The sequence below is a fragment of the Suncus etruscus genome, chromosome 14 (assembly GCF_024139225.1).
Source record: "Suncus etruscus isolate mSunEtr1 chromosome 14, mSunEtr1.pri.cur, whole genome shotgun sequence".
NCBI lineage: Eukaryota > Metazoa > Chordata > Mammalia > Eulipotyphla > Soricidae > Suncus > Suncus etruscus.
Window position 1 is genome coordinate 91,105,767 of NC_064861.1, and position 25,073 is coordinate 91,130,839.

At 46.0% G+C, this 25,073-nt stretch overlaps 1 protein-coding gene across 1 annotated transcript in view; it reads left to right on the forward strand.

Moving 5' to 3' along the window:
- The window catches only part of LOC126028593 (C5a anaphylatoxin chemotactic receptor 1-like), a 334,324-nt gene that overhangs the window by 302,087 nt on the left and 7,164 nt on the right, over positions 1 to 25,073 (forward strand). The gene's annotated exons all lie outside the window — the stretch shown is intronic.

Sequence of the window (25,073 nt, forward strand, 5' to 3'; positions counted from 1 at the left end):
ATGGGGGGGCCACACCCGATGACGCTCAGGGGTTACTCCTGGCTATGCGCTCAGAAGTTGCTCCTGGCTTGGGGGACCATATGGGACGCCAGGAGATTGAACTGTGGTCTGTCCTAGGCTAGCGCTGGCAAGGCAGACACCTTACCTCTAGCGCCACCGTGCCAGCCCCAGCTGGGTTGATTTATATAGGTTCTACAAACTTATACCAAAGCAATACCATAAGCACCAGCACAACCATTGTGGCAGTGGTGGCATCATCTTCTACCATCTAAAAGGAATGACCATATACAAGTAGGAAGGGCTAAATACAATATGAACAGACATTATGTATAATATGAACAAACATTAAACATAGAGGTGGCCACCACACACACACACACACTCACACATAGACAGACAAAAGGATCAATCCACAGAAAAATTGACGCAAGTAGAATGGGTCAAATGCTTCAAAATATAAAGCTGGCACATCAGGTGAAAAGGATTTCTACTTCCTTGGAGTAATCAACATCTATGGAGGGGAACTTTGCTGAAAAAAGGGCTTAATAGTTTAGAACATAAATATTGGCATAGCCAAAAGATCAGCAGTTTCACTCCCTAAAGACATTGGCCCTGGGAAGTCAGAGTGGGCTCTTATGTGAGTGACAAATGTTGGCTCAGAACGTTTTGGCAGAAGGATTTATGATTGCTTCTGCAAATCTTGAACAATTTGGTTATGAGCATTTAAAGAGGCAGTTGTTATGTCTGGGAACAATAGTATGTAAGCTGAATTACTTACTATATTGCACAGCTCTGAAACATGTGATAATTTAAAGTAGCAAGTTCTACTTGTTGACCAGACTTGTAATAAATATGTATAGTGTGGTCAGAGAAGCCAGTCAAACCGTCCTTTTCTGATGACGATGCATCAATGTAAATCACGGGGCATCAGGTATAGGGGAGGAAAAGACAATAGATGAGGTTACAAAATGTTTCCTCTTAAAGAAGTCCCAGGCCTTTCCAATAGGATAATGGGAAGAAATTTCTCCTGAAAAATCACATAGTACTCATTTAAGGGACTCTCTGAGAGGTAATATTCATTTTATTTCCTTTTTTGGACTTGGCAGGACTATTATTTCAGGATCAAAACCTAACAAGGAAATTGTTCTGAGCCTTACTTTAATCATAAATGTGGAGATCAATTGCAAGTAAGTACAAACATACAAGGTTGTTTTTTGTGTAAGTAAACCCATTCTAGAGGCTAGAGCACCTATAGGGAAATGAGGGATTGCAAAAATTAAAAGCAACACCTTCTCTCCAGGTATAAACCTAGAAAGACAAAACTTTTGGAGCCAGTCCATGAAAAATATAATTCCTGTTGGGTCTTTTGTGTTAAACACATGGGGCTATTTAAATCCGAATTTCCTTCTAAAGTACTAAAAAAGTTGGTTAGTTCTGAGTGTGGAATCCCAAGGGAGGAACATATCCAATTTATATCACCTAAGAGTTTTTGAAAGTCAGTAAGAGTCCGTTGATCTTTCTGAAAAATAAAAATCTTTTGTGGATACACTGAAGTACAAACTCCAATACAAACCCCAAGTATTAAAATTGAGGTAAAATCTGGAATTTTTCTGTGGCTATCGTTAAACCAGTACCCTGCAAGCAAATGATAACAAATTCATAAACACATTGCAATTCCTTGTGAGTTTGAGCTGACAGTAAGATGTCATCCATGTAATGCACCAAATAAACCTGGGGAAACTTTTTATGAGCTGGACATAAAACTACATCAACACGTGGTTGAAATTGCCACATAGGGGCTCCATTATTAATAGAAGGAACTGAAAAGGCAATTCTTTTTCTGTCTTTTGGATCTATAGAAATATTATAAAAATAGTCCTTTAATTCAATTACTATCGAAGGCCAGTCTCTTGGAATGGCTACTGGTGTAGATAAGTTATTCTACATCTTGCCTATTGAAACCATCTGAGAATTCACAAACTTTAAATCGGTTAAATGTTTCCATCTACCCGTTGGTTTCTTTTTTGTTTTGTTTTGTTTTGTTTTTGTTTTTGTTTTTGGGCCATACCTGGTAATGCTCAGGGTTTATCCTGGCTATGCGCTCAGGCACCTTACCTCTAGTGCCACCGCCCGGCCCCATACCCGTTGGTTTCTTAATAATAAATATTGAAGAATTCCAATTAGAAAAAGAGGCTTCAGGGCCCGGAGAGATAGCACAGCGGTGTTTGCCTTGCAAGCAGCCAATCCAGGACCAAAGGTGGTTGGTTCGAATCCCGGTGTCCCATGTGGTCCCCCGTGCCTGCCAGGAGCGATTTCTGAGCAGACAGCCAGGAGTAACCCCTGAGCACCGCTGGGTGTGACCCAAAAACCAAAAAAAAAAAAAAAAAAAGAAAAAGAAAAAGAGGCTTCAATGTGTGTCAGCCTCAATTGTTCATCGACTAAGTTTCTAAACACCTCTAATTTTGTGCTGTGGCTGGGTCACTGGGAAATCCAGATTGGAACATCAGATTTTCACTCAATGGGAATGGGTTCTGGGTGATTTAACCCAGTGGCCCCAAACAAAAAGATGAAAATTCTGAATTAACATGCTGGGAGTTGTTTTTACAAGGGATGTGATATTCTGCTTTTCATTGCTTATGCAAATCACATCCCTATAGGTTCAAAGAAGCCAGAGCTACATAATGCATGGATATTACCTGTTGATTTTCTGATCCTATGCAGTTTAAACAACTATCATTCTAATGAACAAAATTTGGAGGCAAGACCCCTCCTAACCATTCCAAACTATTGAATTGCTTGTAGGGCCCAAATTCGGGTCAATCTCTTAAAGAAACCAGACACTTCTGCCTCTGAATCAAACATACCTTCAAATTTTCTGCCCTGAATTTCAAGAATTAACATTGGATTTTCCTCTTTAAACTTAGCAGTGAAACTTATTAATGCAGCAGCCTCGGGGTTAGTACCTCTGAAACCTCCTTCCCTAATGCATTCTTATTTTCCAGGCATAACATAAGAAAGTAATAAAAGTTGTGCTATATTTTCACCTTTATTAAAGGTCCAGGTTGTGGGTACTAAAACTATAACTATTATTTCCCCTATGTGGTCAGAATCTATATTCTCCTTTTTTTTCTTTTTTATTATATTCTCGAGGTATATTACTTTGATTGTTGAACTGCTTCTTCCTACAATCATCCCACAGTGCTGATGGAGTAGTCCTGTTATACCAGACTTAATCTTATAAGGGTGTTGACTTGAACTGAGGATCAAGTCCTCCAGGCAGGAACTATCTAAGCTGCAGCTTCCTGAAATTGCAGGCTTTAATGAACTTAAATTGCAGAGTTCTCTTGGTTTGGGCTGGGAAGCTGAAATTTGGGGAAGGTGGGTCACACATGGCAGCACTCAGGGGTTATTCCTGCTCTGTGCTCAGAAATTGCACCTGGAAGGCATGGAGGATCATATGGGGTTCCAGGATTCAAACCATTGTCCATTCTGGATTGGCTGGGTGCAAGGCCAAATGCCCTACTACTGTGCTATCTCTTGGCCCTAGAAGCTGAATTGTTCATAAAAAGGTTTTGAGGGGCCAAGGACTGGCCCCTGACCCAGTTTCTTGAGACTGATTATGTCTTGGTCCTGAATAGCCAAGACCTTGAGTGGGTACAAAAAAGAGGTTGTGACCTGTATTGTTTTTGTATATGTCTCATATTTCTACACTTAAAGCATATGGCCTGAGCACAAGAGACAAGCTTTGGGCTCCTCTCCTAGTTTCTGGGAGATTGTTAGGTACTGAATAACAGTCACTTGTTCAATGAAATTCTTTGCCATACCTCAGGCAAGAACTAGGTGATTTCTTTGAGCGAAAACCATTATTCCTATTTCTTGAAGTTTGCCTCTGAACAGCATATGTTGTTACAGGTGCAGCAGTGGAGGGAGTGGAGGAGGGTAATTGTAAGTCCCAGCATTTCTACAAGCAAGTAGAAATCCCATGGCATCTTCTTTCTTCTGAATTGGGTATAAGATAGCTTGACAATATTCATTGGCATTGTCAAAAGCTAAGATTTTTATCAAAACATTTTGAATTTCCTGTGGCTGGAGAGATAGCATGGAGGTAAGGCGTTTACCTTTCATGCAGAAGATCATTGGTTCAAATCCCAGCACCCCATATGGTCCCCCGAGCTTGCCAGGAGCGATTTCTGAGCATGGAGCCAGGAGTAACCCCTGAGTGCTGCTGGGTGTGACCCCCCTCAAAAGAACAAACAACCTGTTAGGTTTCTTAATAAAGTCTTAGAGGAATAGTAAAATTAAAAAATTTTTTTGAATTTTCATATTTTCTTTTCTTTTTTTTTTTTTTTTGGGGGGGGGGTTTTGGGCCACACCCGGCGATGCTCAGGGATTACTCCTGGCTGTCTGCTCAGAAATAGCTCCTGGCAGGCACGGGGGACCATATGGGACACCGGGATTCGAACCAACCACCTTTTGGTCCTGGGTCGGCTGCTTGCAAGGCAAACACCACTGTGCTATCTCTCCGGGCCCGAATTTCCATATTTTCAACCTGCCTTTTAATAGCCTTTGTCAATTTTCCCACGGATTTTGTGACCCCCGATGGGGAACCCCTGACCCACAGGGGTGTGGGAATGAAGGTCGCTAGTAATTCATGGGTTCTCTCGAGCAGAGCCGATCTGTGAAGTAAACTTGAGAGGTTAGTAAAAGAGGGCTTAAGACAACTCACGCTGTTCAAAAGGATTTATTGTTCGGGGAGACTAGCATTTATAGGCAAAATACATCATGGGGGTGTTACAAGTACGTCACTCAATTTTCCTATTACAGCTTGCACTCATTAGCATAAGCTGGGGGCAGGAAATAGGGAGGAGTAAAGAGGTAGACTTGAGCACATGTAAAATGCTAATCATTATCTTGTTTGTACTGAAAGCACGAGTCATGTAAAACGTTACCAAACAGGATCTTATAAACTTTACTCAGCAAGCATAAATAAAACATCAGCTGTACACACATTAATCTTTTGCTAACACAAAGGCAAGTTGCTCTATATGGGTAACTTCCCTCTGGCTGGGTGGTTGGCTGCTCTGAATATAACTTTAGAGTTTAGTTATTTCCTTTGTCCTCAGGGCATGAGTGCCTCTTGTCACGTGGGTAACAAGGTCAGAGACTTCTGAGACACCCTTTTGTTCTAGGTTCTATCAGCTCAGCTCCCCACAAGATTCTGCATATGGCTCCGTAGCTCGCTGAATAATCTTTGAATAGCTACCCTTAAACTCAGTATCTGAGTCAATCTTTTCCCAAGCCAACAATACAAGTTCCCTGACAAGCTTTAAAACAAAACAATACAGGGTGGTTTTGCCTGCCTATTTATTTCTGTGTACTGTCCTAGCCCTATCAGCACTTCATAAGATAATGTGCCTCCTGCAACCATTCTTCCAGAGTGATTTAGACTATTAATTTTACTCTTTGAATTCTCATCAAACCACATATTCCATTGTAAATATTGAGAAGCACTCAAACAAGTCTTTGCTACTGTGTTAAAGTCCTGCTGAGTCCAAAACCGACCATCACTTCAGGTACCAAGGTATTCAATAATAAAAAGAGAAAGAGGACCATAATCTGAGCATGCTTTCTTAAAATTACTGAGGTAAGTCATATTTAAACCTTCATATTATGATATTTGATTATTATTTTCCTGATGGGGAGAGTTCATTTCTGATATGGAGTTATTACTAATTTCCCTAAGAACTGTTCCTTTTTGGAGGAGGTGAGTTCGTTCTACTGTCTCTAAAAGGTGCTGTTGGAGAGTGGGTGGATGAGAATCCTACAGATCTGCCTTCTGATGGGGCCATTTTAATATCATTAGATTCACTTTGTAAGCCAATACCCCCAATAGAATCTGCTAGAGGCTCTACTGGCCTAGCGCCGGTAGGGGGTGACAGAACACCAACCTCAGGACTTCTCCCTTGCTTACATGTCACCACAGGAAATATCTTCTTAATATTTGAGTTCACTAGCCTTTCAGAATTATAGAAATTGTTTCAGGAACTTTTAAAGAAAGGCTATCAGCCCGTGCCTCAGCAAATTTTAATGCAAGGCTAGAGAATTCAACCCGAATCTTTTGATTCTCAACATACATATAAAATGAAAGAATAAGGAAAGCTATCACAAATGCAATTAGCATAAAGAAAAGCCAGAGCTCTTCAACCAAAGCCCAAACAAATGACATCAAGTTGAGGCAAAGAGTCATATGTGTAAAAGGCCAGAGGTGAAATCTACTTGAGAAAATATGAAATAAGCATCTCACCACTCCGCAGCAGAATCCAAGTCCTGGTTTGAGTCCTTGTTAAAATTTCAGGTCCCAGTCCGGGCACCATCTGTTAGTGGAGCATCTGTTAGTGGGGCCTACGGCTCCAAAATGAGGATCTGGTGAGAGACATAGGCCTGGAAGCAAACATTGACACAGGAAATAATCCACACAGTGTAGAAATACAAGAACGGGTTCAGGAAATCCAGCACTCAAGCAAGGAATTCAACCACCCAAGCTTTCTGCTCCTAAGAAGAAATGTAGCTTAAATGGAGGAAGACTGAAGAATGAGTGCCTGCCTTCCTCAGGCTCTTAATTTTATTGACAAGAACTAGGCCTCACCCTATGGTGGAAGAAGAATATCAAGTAGTGAATAATTCTATATCCCATCACTATATCACACCCTAGGTAGCTTATGAATATTGATTAGGGTAGGACCAGTAAGATAACAGAGGAAATCTAAGAAGACAATTCATTTGTTTCTGGGGGAGGAAAGAGAATGAATGGAGTTGGGAGATGAATCTCCGCTGCAGTGGAAAAATTATGCTAAAAAAGGAAGGAAGAGGGAAAAAAAGGAGGAAGGGCTGGCACAAATGTGGGCACCTTAAAACCTTGATGCATGGAGGTACCCATGCCAATGTGATGTGATCTAACCCTTTCACCAAGAACAGTGCCTGGATGAAAAACAAACAGATAATGAAAGAAGCTAGAAGTTAGGGACGTTCAGAACACAGTGAGGAGAGCACTGGCCTTGCTTGTGACAGAGTGGGGCCTGAACTCCCTATAACACGGCTGATATCACAGCAAGGTGGGGCTCAGCCTGCCAGGTCTGTAAGCTGAGGATTCAAGCTGGACACATTATGCATTTTTAAATTTATTTTTTGGGGTTTTGGGTTCACACCTGGTGGTGCTCAGGGTTACTCCTGGCTCTGCACTCAGGAATTATTCCAGGCAGGCTCAGGAGACCATATGGGATATCAGGGATAGAACCTAGGTCAACCCTGTGCAAGGCAATCATCTTCTCAGCTGTAAACTTATTCTGGCCCCAGAGCAAACATTTTTACTATGTTCTAGTTTATGTTTATTATTATTGTTAATATTATTATTATTATATCTTTAAGAATCATGATGACAAACATGTTAATCGTTGGGTTTCAGTCATAGACAGTATACTCCCAGGGTACATTTTTAAGAAACATTTTGTTTTGCTTAGAGGACATATGGGATACTTCAGGAGTCGAACCTGGGTCAGCCATGTGTGGGGCATTCGCCTTCCCTGCTTTGCAGTTGCTCTAACCCCAACAGGAATTTTACTAAATGGCTTCACACAACCCACCTCTGTCATTAGAAAGTGTTTATTATTGGGGCCGGGCGGTGGCGCTAAAGGTAAGGTGCCTGCCTTGCCTGCGCTAGCCTTGGACAGACCGCGGTTTGATCCCCCAGTGTCCCATATGGTCCCCCAAGCCAGGAGCAACTTCTGAGCACATAGCCAGGAGTAACCCCTGAGCATTACCGGGTGTGGCCCAAAAATCAAAAAAAAAAAAAGTTTTCAAATTTTCGTTTTGGGAGATATCCCCAGCTTCCTCCTGGCTCTGCATTCAGGAGTCATTCCTACCATGTTGGGGGACCCTTTGGGATGCTGGGGAATGAACCCAGGGTGCCTGGCTTCAAGCAAAAGCCCTCCACACTGTACTAAGGCAAAGTTTTCTTTTCTTTTTTTTTTTTTTCTTTTTGGTTTTTGGGTCACACCCGGCGGTGCTCAGGGGTTACTCCTGGCTGTCTGCTCAGAAATAGCTCCTGGCAGGCACGGGGGATCATAGGGGACACCGGGATTCGAACCAACCACCTTTGGTCCTGGATCGGCTGCTTGCAAGGCAAACGCCGCTGTGCTATCTCTCCAGGCCCAAAGTTTTATTTTCTAATTTTACCAAGGTTTTCTAATTTTGTGATGTTTTATAGTTTATTCATTTATGTATTTATGTTTCTGAACCACAACCCTCAGTGCTCAGTGGCTGCTACTGGCTCTGTGGTGAGAAATCGCTTCTGGCAGTGCTGGGGGAACATATGGGATGGGGGGCGGGGGTAGAATCAAATCCTCCTGTGGCCTTGATAGCCCAAAGACCAAAAACCAAAAAAAATTCTTTGGAACCCTTTGCTTCTCTGCTTTGGCCACCCAGAACCCTTGAAGGAGAGAGAAGAAAGACAGTTTCAAGCAGGGGCGAGGGTTATCTGGCCTGACTGAGGGCCCCAGCCAAGATAAGGGGGATGGATTTTCAGCCTTCTGGGGGGAAGGTGGAGGGACTCATACGTTACTTAGAAGGGTGCCCAGAGGAAAGACAGTCATTTCCTCCTGACCAGCTGTTCCCTCTTGTGGGGCTTTAAAAACTGCAGCCTTCAGGCAAAGGGATCCCCAGAAACACGACCAGGAGATAGGAGACAGGACAGTGGAAAATGGTGAGTCCAGAGATGCATGCTTGGGGGACTCTGATGTCTCTCTCTCTGTGTCTCTCTCTGTGTGTCTCTCTCTGTCTCTCTGTCTCTGTCTCTCTCCCTCTCCCTCTCTCTCTCCCCCCTTCCCCTCCCTCCCCAGCTGTGCGCAGGACTGACTCCTGGCTCCTGGCTCGGCACTCAAGGATCACTCCTGGTGGGACTCAGGGGATCCTACGGGATGCTGGGCATCTAAGCCTGATCAGCTGCATGCAAGGCCAACGCCCGTCCAGATATGCTATGTCTCGTGCTCAGCTCTCTCATTTCTGGGCCCCCTTTTTCTCCCCACCCCAATTCTTCCTCCCTGCCTTCCTTTCTCTTTTCCCTGACTGGAGTTATAAACCTCCCAGCTCTGCACCCCACAACTGACCTCAGACCTTTTGTGGGGATTCTTGAGATCTTTCCAGAAGACCTGCCTCCCTTCCTAATCAGAGAGCTGGAGTGCTCCCCTGGGAGGGGGGTGGGGGGAGCTGTGGAAGTGGCAGGTGAAACGAGTTCCTGGGAAAATACCAGCTGTGTTGAGGCCAGAGCAGTGATGTAGCGGTATGGCGTTTGCCTTGCAGACGACTGACCTAGGACGGACCACGGTTGGATCCCCAGGCGTCCCATATGGTTCCCCTAGCCAGGAACGATTTCTGAAAGCATAGGCAGGAGTAACCCCTGAGCGGCACCGGGTGTGGGCCAAAAACAAAACAAAATAATACCAGATGTGGCCCAAGAGTTATCGCAGCTAAGCAGGGAGCACACTTGCTTTGCTCCAGTCAGAGCTACAGGGTTCAGTCCTGGCAATGCTGATTGATGGTCCCTTGAGATCAGAGCCAGGAGTCGGCTCTGATACCACTCATGGTGGTAGGGTGGCCCCAAACCAACAGATGAAATAGGACAGGCAAGTTACTGAGCTGGCTGTGGGGTGCTGGGGCCTTGCTTCACCTGGTAAAAAAAAAAAATGGAGCCAGATAGGGGGGGTTCTGTTACTTCCTTTCCCAGTTGTGAGAGGTAGAACATGTGTGTGCGTTTGTGTTGGTATGTGATTGCGTATATTTGTGTCTAATTGTGGGTTTGTGCATGTATGTGTTTGTGTTTCTGTGTGTTTGTGTGTTTGTGCATGCATATGTGAGCTTGTTTGTGTTTTTGTATATGTGTGTGCTTCTGTGTATCTGTGTGACTGTGTGGTCACAGCTGGCTTCGATGTCTCTGTTTCCCTAAAAATGGTCCTGATCAGCACAGTTTTGGACCTTTGGTCAGTGCCAGTAGATGCGGTTGTGGGCACAGGTTGTGGGCAGTGAAACATTCTAGATCTGGAAACCCATAGAATGAAAAATCGATCCTGGGTGCCTTGTTGAAATTCCTTCCTGACTTCTGCCTCCTGTGTAATATCTGAAGATATTTTTGTCTCAGGCCCCAGCTCTCTCTGTGCTCCCCAACAAGTGATCTATCAGGCACAAACTGAAGGGTTGGGAAGTGAATTGAGAGCTTGAGCAAATCTTGTGTGTAGGGTCCCTGGGCTCAATCCCCGGCCACTGGATATGGACCAAACTGAAATATGACATAAATCAACCCATTGAAAAACCTCAAACTCCAAGAAATAGCTGCTTCCCACCTGCTTCCAGCTGGAGTCTGGGCTTCACTGTCAAAGCTGAAATCAGGAATAACCGTTTCACTGTATTTCATTATTTTAGTTATTTTTGGCTTATTTTATTTTAATTTGTATTTACTTTATTTAAATTTTTAATTGTTTAATTTTAATTTATTTATTTTTACTTTGGGGCCATACCCAGAAGCACTCAGGGTTACTTCTAGCTTTGTTGTCTGAAATAACTTCTGGCAGGCTTGGGGGACCCTATAGGATGCTGGGGGTCAGACCTGGGTCAGCCATGTGCCAGGCAGACACCCTCCCTGCTGTGCTCTCACCCAATTTAACTTTCTCCCTTGAAATTTTTCCTGCTTCTAGAAAAATGGAGACAAGAGCCCTCCCCTGCACTAGCGGCTAGCCACCCCTCTTTCCAAATTTACTCAATCTGTCAGTCTGTCTGTCTGTCTGTCTCTTTCTCTGTTCATCGCTCCCATTTACAGCCACGGAGTCACATTTCTGCTCCACATGCTTGCTTTGGGATCCATTATAGTTAGGAAAGTGTTGGGGGGGCTTGTTAGAGGCTTGCCGTGGGGGGGTCTGTCCAGGATGCAATCCCCACTCTGCATGACATGGAATTGTCCCTCCAGATCCTGGTGCCTCGGGGCTCCCTGCAGACCCTCCCCGCACCCAGGTATTCAGGGAAAAGGATAGTAAACAACTGCTGCGCAGGCGCACACCTGGATGCTGCTCTGCTCACGTGCACATGTCACCCCCAAACTCGGGTTCCCACGCTGGCTCACCCTGCTCACCTGTTGGCGGCGAAAGGATGCTGAGAACTGGCCCGTTAAAACTATATTTCGGGGCCGGAGAGATAGCATGGAGATAAGGTGTTTGTCTTGCATGCAGAAGGTCGGTGGTTTGAATACCAGCATCCCATATGGTCCCCCGTGCCTGCCAGGAGCGATTTCTGGGCATAGAGCCAGGAGTAACCCCTGAGCGCTGCCGGGGTGTAACCCAAAAACAAAAACAAACAAAAAATATATTTCGGTTGGGGGATGCTGGAGGGTCACACCTTGTGGTGCTCAGGGGGCTGTGCAGTATTGAACTAAACCCAGGACCCAGCGATCTGAAGACGCCTTGGTGTTCTATTGTGTGTTTATTTGTATGTTTTGGTTTAGGGGGACACACTCCATGATGCTCAGAGCTTACTCCTGACTTTGCACTCAGGATTCACCCCTGGTTGGGCTTGATGGGGAGGGTCGGGGACCCTATGGGATGCCCAGGGGATCAAACCCAGGTTGACACATGCAAGGCAAGCAGCCTCCCTCTGTACTTTGTGTCCAGGAACCCCCTTCTTTCTAGAACCCTCAGCTGTCTCTCTTCTTTTCATCCCTCCCACAGAAAACCATTTTTCTTCCTTCTTTCTCCCCCTCTTTTTCTCCCTTCTCTCTCCTTCCTTTCTTCCTTCCTTCCTTCTCCCCCTCTCTTCCTCCCTTTTCTCTCTCTCCTTCCTTCCTTCCTTCCTTTAATCCTTCCTTCCTTCCCTCCTTCCCTCCCTCCCTCACCAAAAGGCCCACTGGGTTGCAGGGAATCAAACCCACATCAGCCATATAACAAACAAGTGCCCTCCCTGAAGCACTAACCCTCTGGCCCTTAGCCTGGTGACTTCAACCTTTTCCTTATGTAGCCCAATAACCCAGCCACATCTGCTGTCTGCACCCTCATTTCCACAAGCATCTCCAAAGCCCTGGGGCTCCCCCACAGCTCTGACCCTCACCTTTTGTCTCTCTCATGGCCCCTAGGACTTCAAAAATACCACCGAAATGGACTACAGTGACTACGACTATGTAACTATGGACAGCCCACACCCCCCACCCAGTCTCAAGGCCCATGAGGTGGCTGCTGTGGTCATCTTCATGATCGTCTTCCTGGTTGGTATACCGGGCAACATGCTGGTATTGTGGGTGACTGGCTCAGCGGCCCGGAGGGCCATTAACGCCATCTGGTTCTTCAACCTGGCCTTGGCTGACCTCCTCTCCTGCCTGGCACTGCCTATCATCATCGCAACCATCCTCTTACATGGCAACTGGCCTTTAGGTGACATGGCCTGTCGCATCCTGCCCTCACTCATCTTCTTCAACCTCTACGCCAGCATCCTGCTCCTCACCACCCTCAGCGCCGACTGCTTCCTCATCGTCCTCCAACCCATCTGGTGCCAGAACTACCGAGTGGCCTGGCTGGCCTGGCTGGTCAGTGGCATGGCCTGGATCCTGGCACTGATGCTCAACATCCCATCCTTCATTTTCCGACGAGTACATAAGAATCCCTTATCCAAGAAGGCCTCCTGTGGTGTGGACTATGGACCGGATGGGGAGCAAGTCAAGCTTGCTGTCAATGTCACATGCTTTATCTTGTGTTTCCTGGGGCCCCTGGTCATGCTGAGCGTCTGCTACACTTTCCTCCTGCTTCAGACCTGGCACCAGCCAGCCACACGCTCCACCAAAACCCTCAAGGTGGTGGTGACTGTGGTGACCAGCTTCTTCGTCTTCTGGCTGCCCTTCCAGGTTTCCCGCATGGTTTTGGTCTTGTTCTCTAGACACTCACTCAGCTTCAAGCTTGCTTTGTCTATGAATGTGCTGTGGGTGGCCCTGGCTTACATCAACTGCTGTGTCATCCCCATTATCTATGTGACTGCTGCCCAGGGCCTCCACATCCAGGCCCTCAAATCTTTGCCTTCCCGGCTACACCAATTGCTGACTGAAGACTTGGAACATGAAGAGCAAGTCCCACTCGCTGTCCACGGTGGATATAGAAGTACATAAGGGTGTGAGTGTCCCACGGCCCACAGCCCAGTGTCCTGCTCCTTGCTTGCCCAGAACACTCTGAACCACAGTTTCTGCTGCCACTGGCCACTCCTGCTCTGTTCTTCCTTTTTCTTTACCTCCCTTTCTCTTCCTTCTCCTCTTCCTCCTCCTCACTTCTGGCTGGGTCTACTCTCAGAAATATCTCCTTGCAGGCTTGGAGGACCAGGTTATCTGCATGGAAATCAAGTGTCTTCTCCACTGTGGTATCACTCCGGCCACATCCTGTCATGGCTATTTCATTGCAGAAAATTCAGGGAATTCTTGGGGTTCCCAGGAAAGTGGGTTCAGGGTTCAGTGAAAAACAAAGCCAGGGGCCAGAGAGATAGGATGGAGGTAGGGCATTTGCCTTGCATGCAGAAGGATGGTGGTTTGAATCCTGGCATCTTATATGGTCCCCTGAGCCTGGCAGGAGCAATATAAGAGTGTAGAGCCAGGAATAAGCCCTGAATACAGCTGGGTGTGACAGAAGGAAGGAAGGAAGGAAGGAAGGAAGGAAGGAAGGAAGGAAGGAAGGAAGGAAGGAAGGAAGGAAGGAAGGAAGGAAGGAAGGAAGGAAGGAAGGAAGGAAGGAAGGAAGGAAGGAAGGAAGGAAAGGAGGAAGGAAGGGAGGGAGGGAGGGAGGGAGGGAGGGAGAAAGGAAGGAGGAAGAAGAAGAAGAAGAAGAAGAAGAAGAAGAAGAAGAAGAAGAAGAAAACAAAGCCACACTCAATTTTTGCTGTAAATCTAAATTGAAACTGATCAATTGACAGAAGAAGAAAAGAAGAAAAAAGAGGAAAAGGAAGAAGAAGAAGAAGAAGAAGAGGAGGAGGAGGAGGAGGAGGAGGAGGAGGAGGAGGAGGAGTAGAAGAAGAAGAAGAAGAAGAAGAAGAAGAAGAAGAAGAAGAAGAAGAAGAAGAAGAAGAAGAAGAAGAAGAAGAAGAAGAAGAAGAAGAAGAAGAAGAAGAAGAAGACAAAGCCACACTCAATTTTTGCTGTAAATCTGAATTGAAACTGATCAATTGGCTGAAGGAACTTGGACAAATTTTTCAGTATTTGAAACCCATCAAATAGCTGCATTGATTAGTTATGACTGGAATCAGATTGGTGGTTATAATTCTTGTTGCCGCTTGTTTTCCACTTCTTATAAGAAGGATTTTCTTGACAGCTCAGGAGCTTAAAGCTGAGATTGCAACTATTATACTAGAAAATAAAAAGAAAAAAACGGGGAGATACAACTGCTACAGTTTAAACAAAATTAAAATCAGAAGGCCCACGGGGCTTCCCCTGTGTGGATGGCTGGCTGAGAAAAGACCTCAAAGAGAAGTTGCTTCTTTGATAAGTGAGGTCCTATTCCTCAAGCTTAGTAATAGTTGTAACCATATATTTGGCCTAATAAGAATCTCCCTGCTGCTGTGCTAAGTATGTATATTTGAGCTTTTACCTCCAGATGACAACATTAATACACGCAACTATGGCCTTGATTAAATATCTCTTTACCTGGGAAAATCAGCATCATCAAGAGAAAAATAAAAATAACTTTGTAGGGGGCCGGGCGGTGGCGCTAAAGGTAAGGTGCCTGCCTTGCCTGCGCTAGCCTCGGACGGACCGCGGTTCGATCCCCCGGCGTCCCATATGGTCCCCCAAGCCAGGAGCGACTTCTGAGCGCATAGCCAGGAGTAACCCCTGAGCGTTACCGGGTGTGGCCCAAAAACCAAAAAAAAAAAAAAAAAATAACTTTGTAATCCTCAAAGTGAAGTTAGTCTTTTCAAAGATGTTCTGTATCTTTTTGTTTGTTTGTTCGTTTGTTTGTTTTGTTTTTGGGCTACACCCAGTGAAGCTCAGGGGTTACTCCTGGCTCTGAGCTCAGAAATCACTCCTGGCTTTGGAGACCTTATTAGATGCTGGGGGATAGAAACACAGTCCGTCCTAAGTCAGCTGCTTGCAAGGCAAATGCTCTATCGCTGCGCCACTGCTCCGGCCCCATGATTTTCTGTATCTTTAAGCAGTCTACTCACTCAGATGAAAGGAACCTTTCATAGAAATGTTATTTTAGGGGCCGGAGAGGTGGCGCTAGAGGTAAGGTGTCTGCCTTGCAAGCGCTAGCCAAGGAGCGGTTCGATCCCCCTGCATTCCAAATGGTCCCCCAAGCCTGGGGCAATTTCTGAGCGCTTAGCCAGGACTAACCCCTGAGCATCAAACGGGTGTGGTCCGAAAAAAAAAAAAGAACAAAAAAAATGTTATTTTAATATATAAAGAGATAAACATGTGTTGGGTGGGAGACGGTGAAACCTTTCTCGGCTTGGCCTGGCTTCTGCAGCCCCTATGACCTGGAGGGTCTGAAGGTTTCAGGGTGACAGTGCAGAAATTCCCAAAGCAGTCAGATGAAGTTCCAGGAGTCAGCCAGCTTTATTTCACGGTCCTAGCCACCATGTACATTTCCTCACGTGACTTCCTAGCAGCCACTTCTCTGCTCCTTCTCTGGGTCTCTCTGCCTTTGACTCCCTTTCTGCTCTCAGGCTTCTCTTTGCTGACTCTTAGCTCTCCTTCTCCCCAAGCAGGCTTCTCTACACCCCATTTCAGGTGTTGTTGGTTCTGATCATTCAGATGGAAAGTTGGGGGAGGGGATACCCACATAGCAACACCTGGCAAATTTGCTAATCTTTGAATTTATATCAGAATTAACACCCAGGGTCTGTCCTGGGAGTAAAAAAATTTTAGATGTTAAAATTTGCCCTTTTGAGTCCAGAGAAACCTCTGGCTCAACTCCCATTTGTCTTTTCATTGGAGCTTATAATTCAGAGATTTGTAACCCACAATCAAGGTCTGTGAATTGTCTGTTGTGAAGAAACTTATAAACAGATAAGCTTTTTGCTAACAAGAAAGTACAGTTTTTTTTTAACCTTGCAGGAAAGCAGATGTAAGTGGTCTCTTACACGTAAAATTCATGTTTAAGTACATCCCTGTGGCATTCAAAAAAGACACACAATTCAAATTCACCTCACAACTAAGTGTGACTTTTTTTTTGCCAAACTCTGCACCTACTTTCCTAGGAACCCCAAGAATTCCCTGAAGTATATGACCCAAGAAAATCATGACACCATCCTCCTCCTAATCTTTTTCCTTCTCCTCCTTCTCCTTCTCTTAGTCTTCCTTCTCCTCTTACATTTCCTCCATCTCTTTTATCCTTCTTCTCCCCACACCTGGTGGTACTCAGGGGTTACTCCTGGCAATATTTGGAGAACCCTATGGGATACTGGAGATCAAACCCTGGTCAACTGCATGCAAAGCAAGTGCCCTCCCTGTTGAACCATCTCTCTAATCCTGGATTTTTTTTATCCAAAATAGTTTGATTCAGGAAGACCAAGTTATACATCTCAGCTCTCCAGAATGAAGTGGTTTATTTTCTTCTTCTTTTTTTTTTTTTTTTTGGTGGGGTCACACCTGGCTGTGCTCAGGGGTTACTCCTGGCTCTGAACTACTTCTTTTTTTTTTTTTTTTTTTTTTTTTTTTTTGTTTTTGGGCCACACCCTGTGACGCTCAGGGGTTACTCCTGGCTATGCGCTCAGAAGTTGCTCCTGGCTTCTTGGGGGACCATATGGGACGCCGGGGGATCGAACCGCGGTCCATCCTAGGCTAGCGCAGGCAAGGCAGGCACCTTACCTCCAGCGCCACCGCCCGGCCCCTGAACTACTTCTGACAGTGCTCAGGGGACCATATTCCAGGGATGCTGGGAATAGAACCTGGGTCAGCCCTGTGTAAGTGCCCTTCCCAATGTACTGTCACTCTGCCCCCTCACGTTAGAACTTTATAAACCAACAACAAAAAAAAAAACCAAAAAAAAAAAAACCAGGAGGCTTTGAATGGCATTTCCTAGGTCTGTCCCTATTCTCCTCTGCAGTTGTCTCTTGTGAAATCACATTTACTGGTAGCCAGATGTTGACACTGAAAGGAAGAGCCGAAGATTCCAGTCCTGTGGGCCCTTCCCTGCTCCTCTCCCACACCAGCCTGCTCCCTCTCCCACTGCTGCAACTTAGTTATTTCTAGACTGTTCTGGGTTGGGGGGATGGCAAGGATGGAAAGATACTCATGGTGGTGGTAGATGTAAAAGGGACTGGGGAGGCTTCTGAGGTGCTTGTCCAGATGTCAAAGCAGAAGGTCGTGGACCAAAACTAGCAGAGTTGCAATGCAGTGTGACGTCACAACGATCATCATGGGAAAATGATGTCCTCAGGATCATACGGTGGGTGAACCTGGTGTGTGTTTTGCCACACCTTCGATTCTCATTGATTACTCTTGGCTCTGTGCTCAGGAATCACTCTTGGTGGAGCTCAGGGATTGGTCATTTCAGGGAAAATAGTGGGTCTGCCTCACCCAACCTGAGAATCTGAGAAGACATAAGACCTGTACCACATTCCCCATATGTATGTGGGGGATAAATAGAATCTGCACAGCAACCCCTAAAAGTTTGTGGTGGAGGTATAGGGTCTGTACAACAATACCTAGACGTTTGTGATAGAGGGAGTCTGGATTATATGCTTACAGATCCCACCCTTTGCCCCAGCTGATTGGGCTCTGTTAGTTTCTTTCACAAGATCAACATTTTTGAGCAAAATATTTAGACGGTTCTCTACATTTTCCATAGGTCCTATCAGACCTATGTTGAAATTAAGGTGTATTCTGGCATATCGCCAGTAGATGGCAGTGTAGGAACAGTTCGACAACATGTGTCGTGATGGGGAAAATCTGTACATTAAGATTTTTCTGGGCCGGGCGGTGGCGCTAATGGTAAGGTGCCTGCCTTGCCTGCGCTAGCCTCGGACGGACCGCGGTTCGATCCCCCGGCGTCCCATATGGTCCCCCAAGCCAGGAGCAACTTCTGAGCGCATAGCCAGGAGTAACCCCTGAGCATCACCGGGTGTGGCCCAAAAACCCAAAAAAAAAAAAAAAGATTTTTCTGACCATGATCTCAGACCCTGATCCATAAGGTATATAGAAGAACACTCCATGACACTAAGACTAAAAGCATCTTAAAGGAGGAAACATCACTGTCCAAACACATGAGAACGGAGTTAAACAGATGGGACTGTATTAATCTGAGAAGCTTCTGCACCTCAAAGGAAATAGTGCCCAGGATACAAGAGCCACCCACTGAGTGGGAGAAACTATTCACCCAATACCCATCAGATAAGGGTCTAATATCTATGATATGCAAGATACTGACAGAACTTAACAAGAAAAAGTAGTTAACCTGGGCCCGGAGAGATAGCACAGCAGTGTTTGCCTTGCAAGCAGCCGATCCAGGACCAAAGGTGGTTGGTTCGAATCCCGGTGTCCCATATGGTCCCCCATGCCTGCCAGGAGCTATTTCTGAGCAGACAGCCAGGAGTAACCCCTGAGCACTGCTGGGTGTGGCCCAAAAACCAGAAAAAAAAAAAAAAAGTAGTTAACCTCATCAAAAAAAAAAATGGGGAGAAGAAATGAATAGACACTTCCTCAAAGAAGAAATACATATGGTCAAAAGGCCCATAAAAAAAATGCTCCACATCACTAATCATCAGGAAGATGCAAATCAAAACAACAATGAGGTACCATCTCATGCCACAGAGACTGGTACACATCACAAAGAATAAGACCAATCAATGCTGGCGGGGATGTGAGGAGAAAGGGACTCTCATTTACTGCTGCTGGGAATGCCATCTTGTTCAGTCTTTATGGAAAACAACATGGAGATTTCTCAAAAAAAAAACAAAAAAACCTGGAAATTGTGCTCCTATATGATCCAGCTATACCACTCCTAGGGATATACCATAGGAACACAAAGCACAACACAAAAATGCCTTCTGTACACCTATATTCATTGCTGTGCTATTCATAGTAGCCAGGATCTGCAAACAATCCAGATGCCCTATAACAGATTAGTGGCTAAAGGAACTGTGGTACATATACATAATGGAATACTATGCAGCCGTCAGAAAAAAATGAAGGCATGACATTTTCTTATACATGGATGGACATAGAATCTATTATGCTGAGTGGTTTAAATCAGAAAGAGAGAAAAAGACACAGAATAATCTCATCTATGGGTTTTTAAGAAAAGTAAAAGACGTTATTGGGGGGCCAGAGAGATAGCGCAGCGGTAGGACATTTGCCTTAGATGCTGAAGGATGGTGGTTCAAATCCCGGCATCCCATATGGTCCCCCAAGCCTGCCAGGAGCGATTTCTGAGCATAGAACCAGGAGTAACTCCTGAGCACTGCTGGGTGTGACCCAAAAACTAAAAAAAAAATTTTTAAAAATTAAAATAAAAGAAGACATTATTGGAATAATACACAGAGACAGTAGAGATGAGGACTGGAAGGTCTGGCCCACAATATGAAGGTTACCACAAAGAGTGGTGAGTGCATTTAGAGAAACAACTATGTTGACAACTACCATGACAATGGTAGTGAGTGAGAGAAATAGAATGTCTGTCTTGAATACAGGCAAGAGGTGGGGGAGGCGGGAGTTGGAGAACATTGGTGGTGGGAATGTTGCATGGTGAAGGGGGTGTGTGTTCCTTTTTTTGGGGAGGGTCACACCCAGCAGCGCTCAGGGTATACTCCTGGCTCTGTGCTCAGAAATTGCTCCTGGCAGGCATTGAGGACCATATGGGATGCAAGGGATCAAACTGCAGTCTGTCTTGGATCAACCGCGTGCAAGGCAAATGCCCTACCACTGCGCCATCACTCTGGTCCCATTAAGGTCTATTTTATTATCATTATTACATCTTTACATAAGAACTGTGATCACAGACACGTTTGTCATTAGGTTTGTCATAAAAAAGTATACCCGTAGGCACTCTTTTTGTTTTGTTTTTTTGTTTTGTTTTGTTTTGTTTGTTTGTTTGTTTGTTTTTTTGGGTCACACCCGGCGGTGCTCAGGGGTTACTCCTGGCTGTCTGCTCAGAAATAGCTCCTGGCAGGCACAGGGAACCATATGGGACACCGGGATTCGAACCAACCACCTTTGGTTCTGGATCGGCTGCTTGCAAGGCAAACGCCGCTGTGCTATCTCTCCGGGCCAGGCACTCTTTTTTTAATTTGGTTTATGGGCCACACCCAGTGACACTCGGGGATTACTCCTGGCTATGCGCTCAGAAATAGCTCCTGGCTTGGGAGACCATATGGGATGCCGGGGGATCGAACCACGGTCCATCCTAGGCTAGCTCGGGCAAGGCAGATGCCTTACCCCTTGCACCACAGCTCCGGCTCCCTAGGGCACATTTTTTAAGGGATGTTTTATTTGTTTGTTTGTTTTAGGGCAATACCTGGCTATAGTCAGGGGTTACTCCCTCAGGAATCACTCTTGGCAGTAGGGGACCTGATGGGATACTGCAGGGATCAAACCTGGGTCAGCCATGTACAAGGCAAGCGCCTTCCCTGCTGTGCAGTTGCTCTGGGACCCCAACAGGGCTTCTGCTAAATGGCTTCACACAACCCCCCTCTGTTATTGGGAAGCATTTATTATTGTTATGAGGCTCCAGTGTTTTGACTTAGGGCTACATGGGGGCTGGTTGGGGGAGCAGGTGGTGCTGGGGTGGAACCCAGGGCTCCCACATGCAAAGCCTTTGCTCCTATCTCTGTGCATCTCCCCAGCCCGCACACGTCAGTCTCACATCCTTCTGTCCCCCAGAGGAGCATGTTTGCGTGTCTGTCCTTCTGCACAGTCACAGAAATAGCGTTTGTCTGCCTAACTCAGAACTCTCAGCTGTCTCAATGCCCGACGCTTCCTTATTTCCATCGAGATTTGTGTTGGAGAGAATCAGATATTTTTGGGAACTATCTAAAAATTTTTATGAATTTTCCTATTTTAAAAAGTTTTGAATTTTTCCATTTGGGCACCACACCCAACTGTTCTCCGGGCTTACTCTTGGCTCTACATTCAGGGGTCACTCCTGCCATGGTGGGGGAGACCATTTGGGATCCCATCGAGTGAACCCAAGATAACTGCCTGCAAGGCAGATGCCCTCCCCACTATAACATGGCTCCAGCCTCAAGTTTTTTTCTAATTTTGTGAGGTTTTATAGTTGTTTTTTTTTCACTATTATTATTATTTTATTATTTTGGCTCCATCTGTCAGTGCTCAGGGGTTCTTTCTGGTTTGGTACTCAGGAGACCCTATGTGGTGCCAGGGATCAAGTTCAAGTCAGCTTCGGGCAAAGCAAGTGCTCTCCCTGCTGTACTATCATTCTGACCCTTGCTTAATATTTTTATGATAAATAAGGATAATATTCTACTTAATGAGAACATTATATTGAATAGAAAATTAGTATATTCTTATAAATAAGACTTTATGAAATAGTTTTAATTTTTTCACATAGGTTTTTTTTTTTTGGTTTGGGGACCACAACTGTCTGTGCTGGGGGGGACCATGCAATGTTGAGGTGGTATCTGGGGGTCTGGGACCCTTTGAACTACCTTCTGGCATTTTCACCTAGATTTCCATCCTAGCCAGTTGCATTCCTCCCTTCCTGCCTTCATCCTTTCCTCCTTTCTCCTCCTTTCCCTTCCCCTCCTTTCCCTTCCCCTCCTTTCCCTTCCCCTCCTTTCCCTTCCCCTCTTCCTACTTCCCCTCCCTTTTCTTCCCCTCCCTCTCCTCTCCTCCCCTCCTCTCACCTCCACTCCCTTCCTCTCACCTCCCATTCCTTCCCCTTCTCCCTACCCTCCCCTTCCCTACCCTTCTTCCTCCCCTCCCCACCCCTCCCCTCTCCTTTCCTTCCCTTCTCTCATTCCTTCCCTTTCCTTCTCCCACCCTTTCCCTTCCTTTCTCCGATCCTTTCCTATCCTTCCTTCTTCTCTTCCGCTTTCCTTTCCTCTCCTCCTCCCTCCCTTGTTAGCTGCACCTATTCTGCCCTTTACCACACCTGTGTTGAAATTTTTTCCTTTTCTTGTTTGTTTTTGTTTTTGGTACACCTAGTTACCCTCAGGAATTCCTCTTGGCTCTGTGCTCAGGAATTCCCACCTGGCAGGCTTCCAAGCCCAATGGGAGGCTGGGGATTGAACCCTGGTGGACTACGTGCAAGGCAAATGCCTCCTGGCTGTGCTATTGCTCTGGGCCTGCAAGTCTTGGGGAAAAGGAGAGAGAGTTCCAGTACATGTGTGACCTGGGGAGGGCTCCCTTCTCAAAGGCGTCCAGCGTTGCTCTGCAGGATTCTATGGATTTTTATTTGTTTGTTTATCTATCTATTTATTTAGGTTTCTGGGTTACACCTGGCAGTGCTTAGGGGCTGCTCCTGGCTCTGTAGCTCAGCAATCACTTATTGTCTGACCTCAGGGACCCTACGGGAGGCCAAGGATTGAACCTGGGTCAGCAGTGTGCAAGGCAAACACCTTCCTTGTGTGCTCTATCATTCTGGCCCCCCATTTTTCTGAATTATATTTTTGCCACATCTGGCAATGCTCAGGGGTTGCTCCTGGCTCTGTACTCAGGTATCACTCCTGGCAGTGCTGAGGGATCATATGGGGTTGGGGTGGGGATGAGGGGAGATTTGAACTCACTGTGGCCTTAAACTCCCTTGGAACCCTGAGCTTCACTGCTGTGGCCACCCAGGGTCCTTGAAGACAGAGACAGTTTCAAGAAGGGTGTGTGTGGGGGGGATCTGGCCTGACCCAGGGGCCCAGCCAAGATAAGGGAGTACAGATTTCTAGTCTCCTTCAGGAAGGGGTGTGGGGGCTCCCCAGAGGGACCTGTCAGCACAGACCAATGAGGGTGCCCAGAGGAAAGACGGTCATTTCCTCCTGGCCAGTTGTTCCCTCTTGTGGGGCTTTAAAAACTGCAGCCCTCAGGCAAAGGGATCCCCAGAGATAGCACCCAGGAGACAGGAGACAAGACGGCAGAAAAGGGTGAGTCCAGGGCTGCATGCTTGGGGGGGGCCTGATGGACCCTTCTCCTCTCACTCTCTCTGTCTCTCTCTCTTTCTCCACACCAGTTGTGCTCAGGGATCACTCCTGGTGGGGCTCAGGGGTCCCTATGGGATGCTGGGGATCAAAGCTGGGTCAGCTGCATGCAATTCCTGGGTCCTCCCCACTGTGCTATGTCTCGTGCTCAGTTCTCTCATTTCTGGGCCCCTTCTGGACCCCTTTTTTCCTCCCCACTCCCCCTCTACTCAAATTCTTCCATCCTCTTTTCCCTGACTAGAGTTATAAACCGCCCAGCTCTGCACCCCTCTCCCCCATGGATCTCAGACATTTTGTGGGGGTTCTTAAACCTTCCCAGAAGACCTGACTCCCTTCCTCAATCAGAGAGAGCCAGAGTGCTCCCCTGGTTTTGGGGGGCCAGAGCCATGGAAGTGGCAGGTAAAACTAGGGTCCATGGAAAAAGACCAGCTGAGGCCAGAGAGTCAGCTCAGTTAAGCGGGGACAAAACTTGCCTTGCTCAAGCCAGAGCTGCAGGGTTTGATTCTGGCACCATACTGTCCCCTGTAACCAGTGCCAGGAGTCATTCCTGAGCACCACCCAGGGTGACAGGGTAGCCCCCAAACCAACATGGATAATATAGGACAGGCAAGTTACTGAACTGGTGGTGGGGTGCTGGGGTCCCTTCTCCAGCTTCTGCCTTGCTTCACCTGGTAAAAGGAAATGGAACCGGAATGGGGGTGATTCCGTTACTTCCTTTCCCAGTTGTGAAAGGTCAAACGTGTGTGTTTGTGTGTGCTTGTGTGTATGTGTATATATAATTGTGTGTGATTATGTTCTGTGCATGTATGTGTGTCTTTGTGTGAGTGTGTGGTTACAGCTGGCTTCAATGTCTTTGTTTCCCTAAAAACAGTCCCAATCAGCAAAGTTTCGGACTCTGGTCAGTGCCAGCAGACGCAATTGTGGGCACAGATTGTGGGCTGTGGGACTTTCCAGAAATAGAAGTCTGGGAACCCATAGGATGAGAAATTGGCTCTGGGGCCATGTTGATATTCTTGCTTGATTTCTGTCTCTTGTGTAATATCTGAGGATACTTTAGTCTCGAGCCCCAGCTCTCTCTGTGCTCCCCAGCAAGTGATCTTTCACACGCAAAAGGAAGGGTCGGAAATGAGTCAAGAGCTGGAACAGATCTTTTGTGCAGGGCCCCGGGTTCAATCCCCAGCTCCTCACACCCTCCAGCCACTGGATATGGACTGAACTAAAATATGGCACAAATGAAGCCATTGGAAAACCCCAACTCCAAGAAATAGCTGCTTTCCACCTGCTTTCAGCCAGAGTCTGGGCTTCCAGAACTGTCAAAGCTGAAGCGAGGCAGGAGCTTTTCACTGTATTTCATTATTTTTGTTATTTTATTTATTGTTTATTTTAATTTGTATTTACTTTATTAAAATTTTAATTAATTAATTTTTATTTGGGGCCACAACCAGTGACTCTCAGGGTTACTCCTGGCTCTACTCTCAGAAATCACTCCTGGCAGGCTGTGAGGGCCATAGGGGATGTCAGGTATCAAACCCAGATCAGCCGAGTGCAATGAAAACTCCCTACCCACTATGCTATTGCCCGGCCAACAATTTTTTAATTTGTTCTTTTAGTTTATTTTTTGGTTTAGATGGGACCTCACAAAGCTGTTTTCCAGAATCACTCCTGGATATGTGGGGTGTCAAAGAATAAACCCTCGTTGGCCATGTGCAAGGCAAGCACCTTACCTATTGTGCTATCTCTCCAGCCTGTTATTATTATTTTTATTAGCATTGTTGTTGTTATTGTTGTTTCCCATACTTAGCCTTGCTTAGTGCTGGCTTGTGCTCTGGGGATCGAACCCAGTTCTTCCCCGTGTCAGAAGAGCACCCTACCGATGCAAGTCTCTCTGGCCCATACCTTATTATTAATATTTTGGGGGACCACCATCAGCA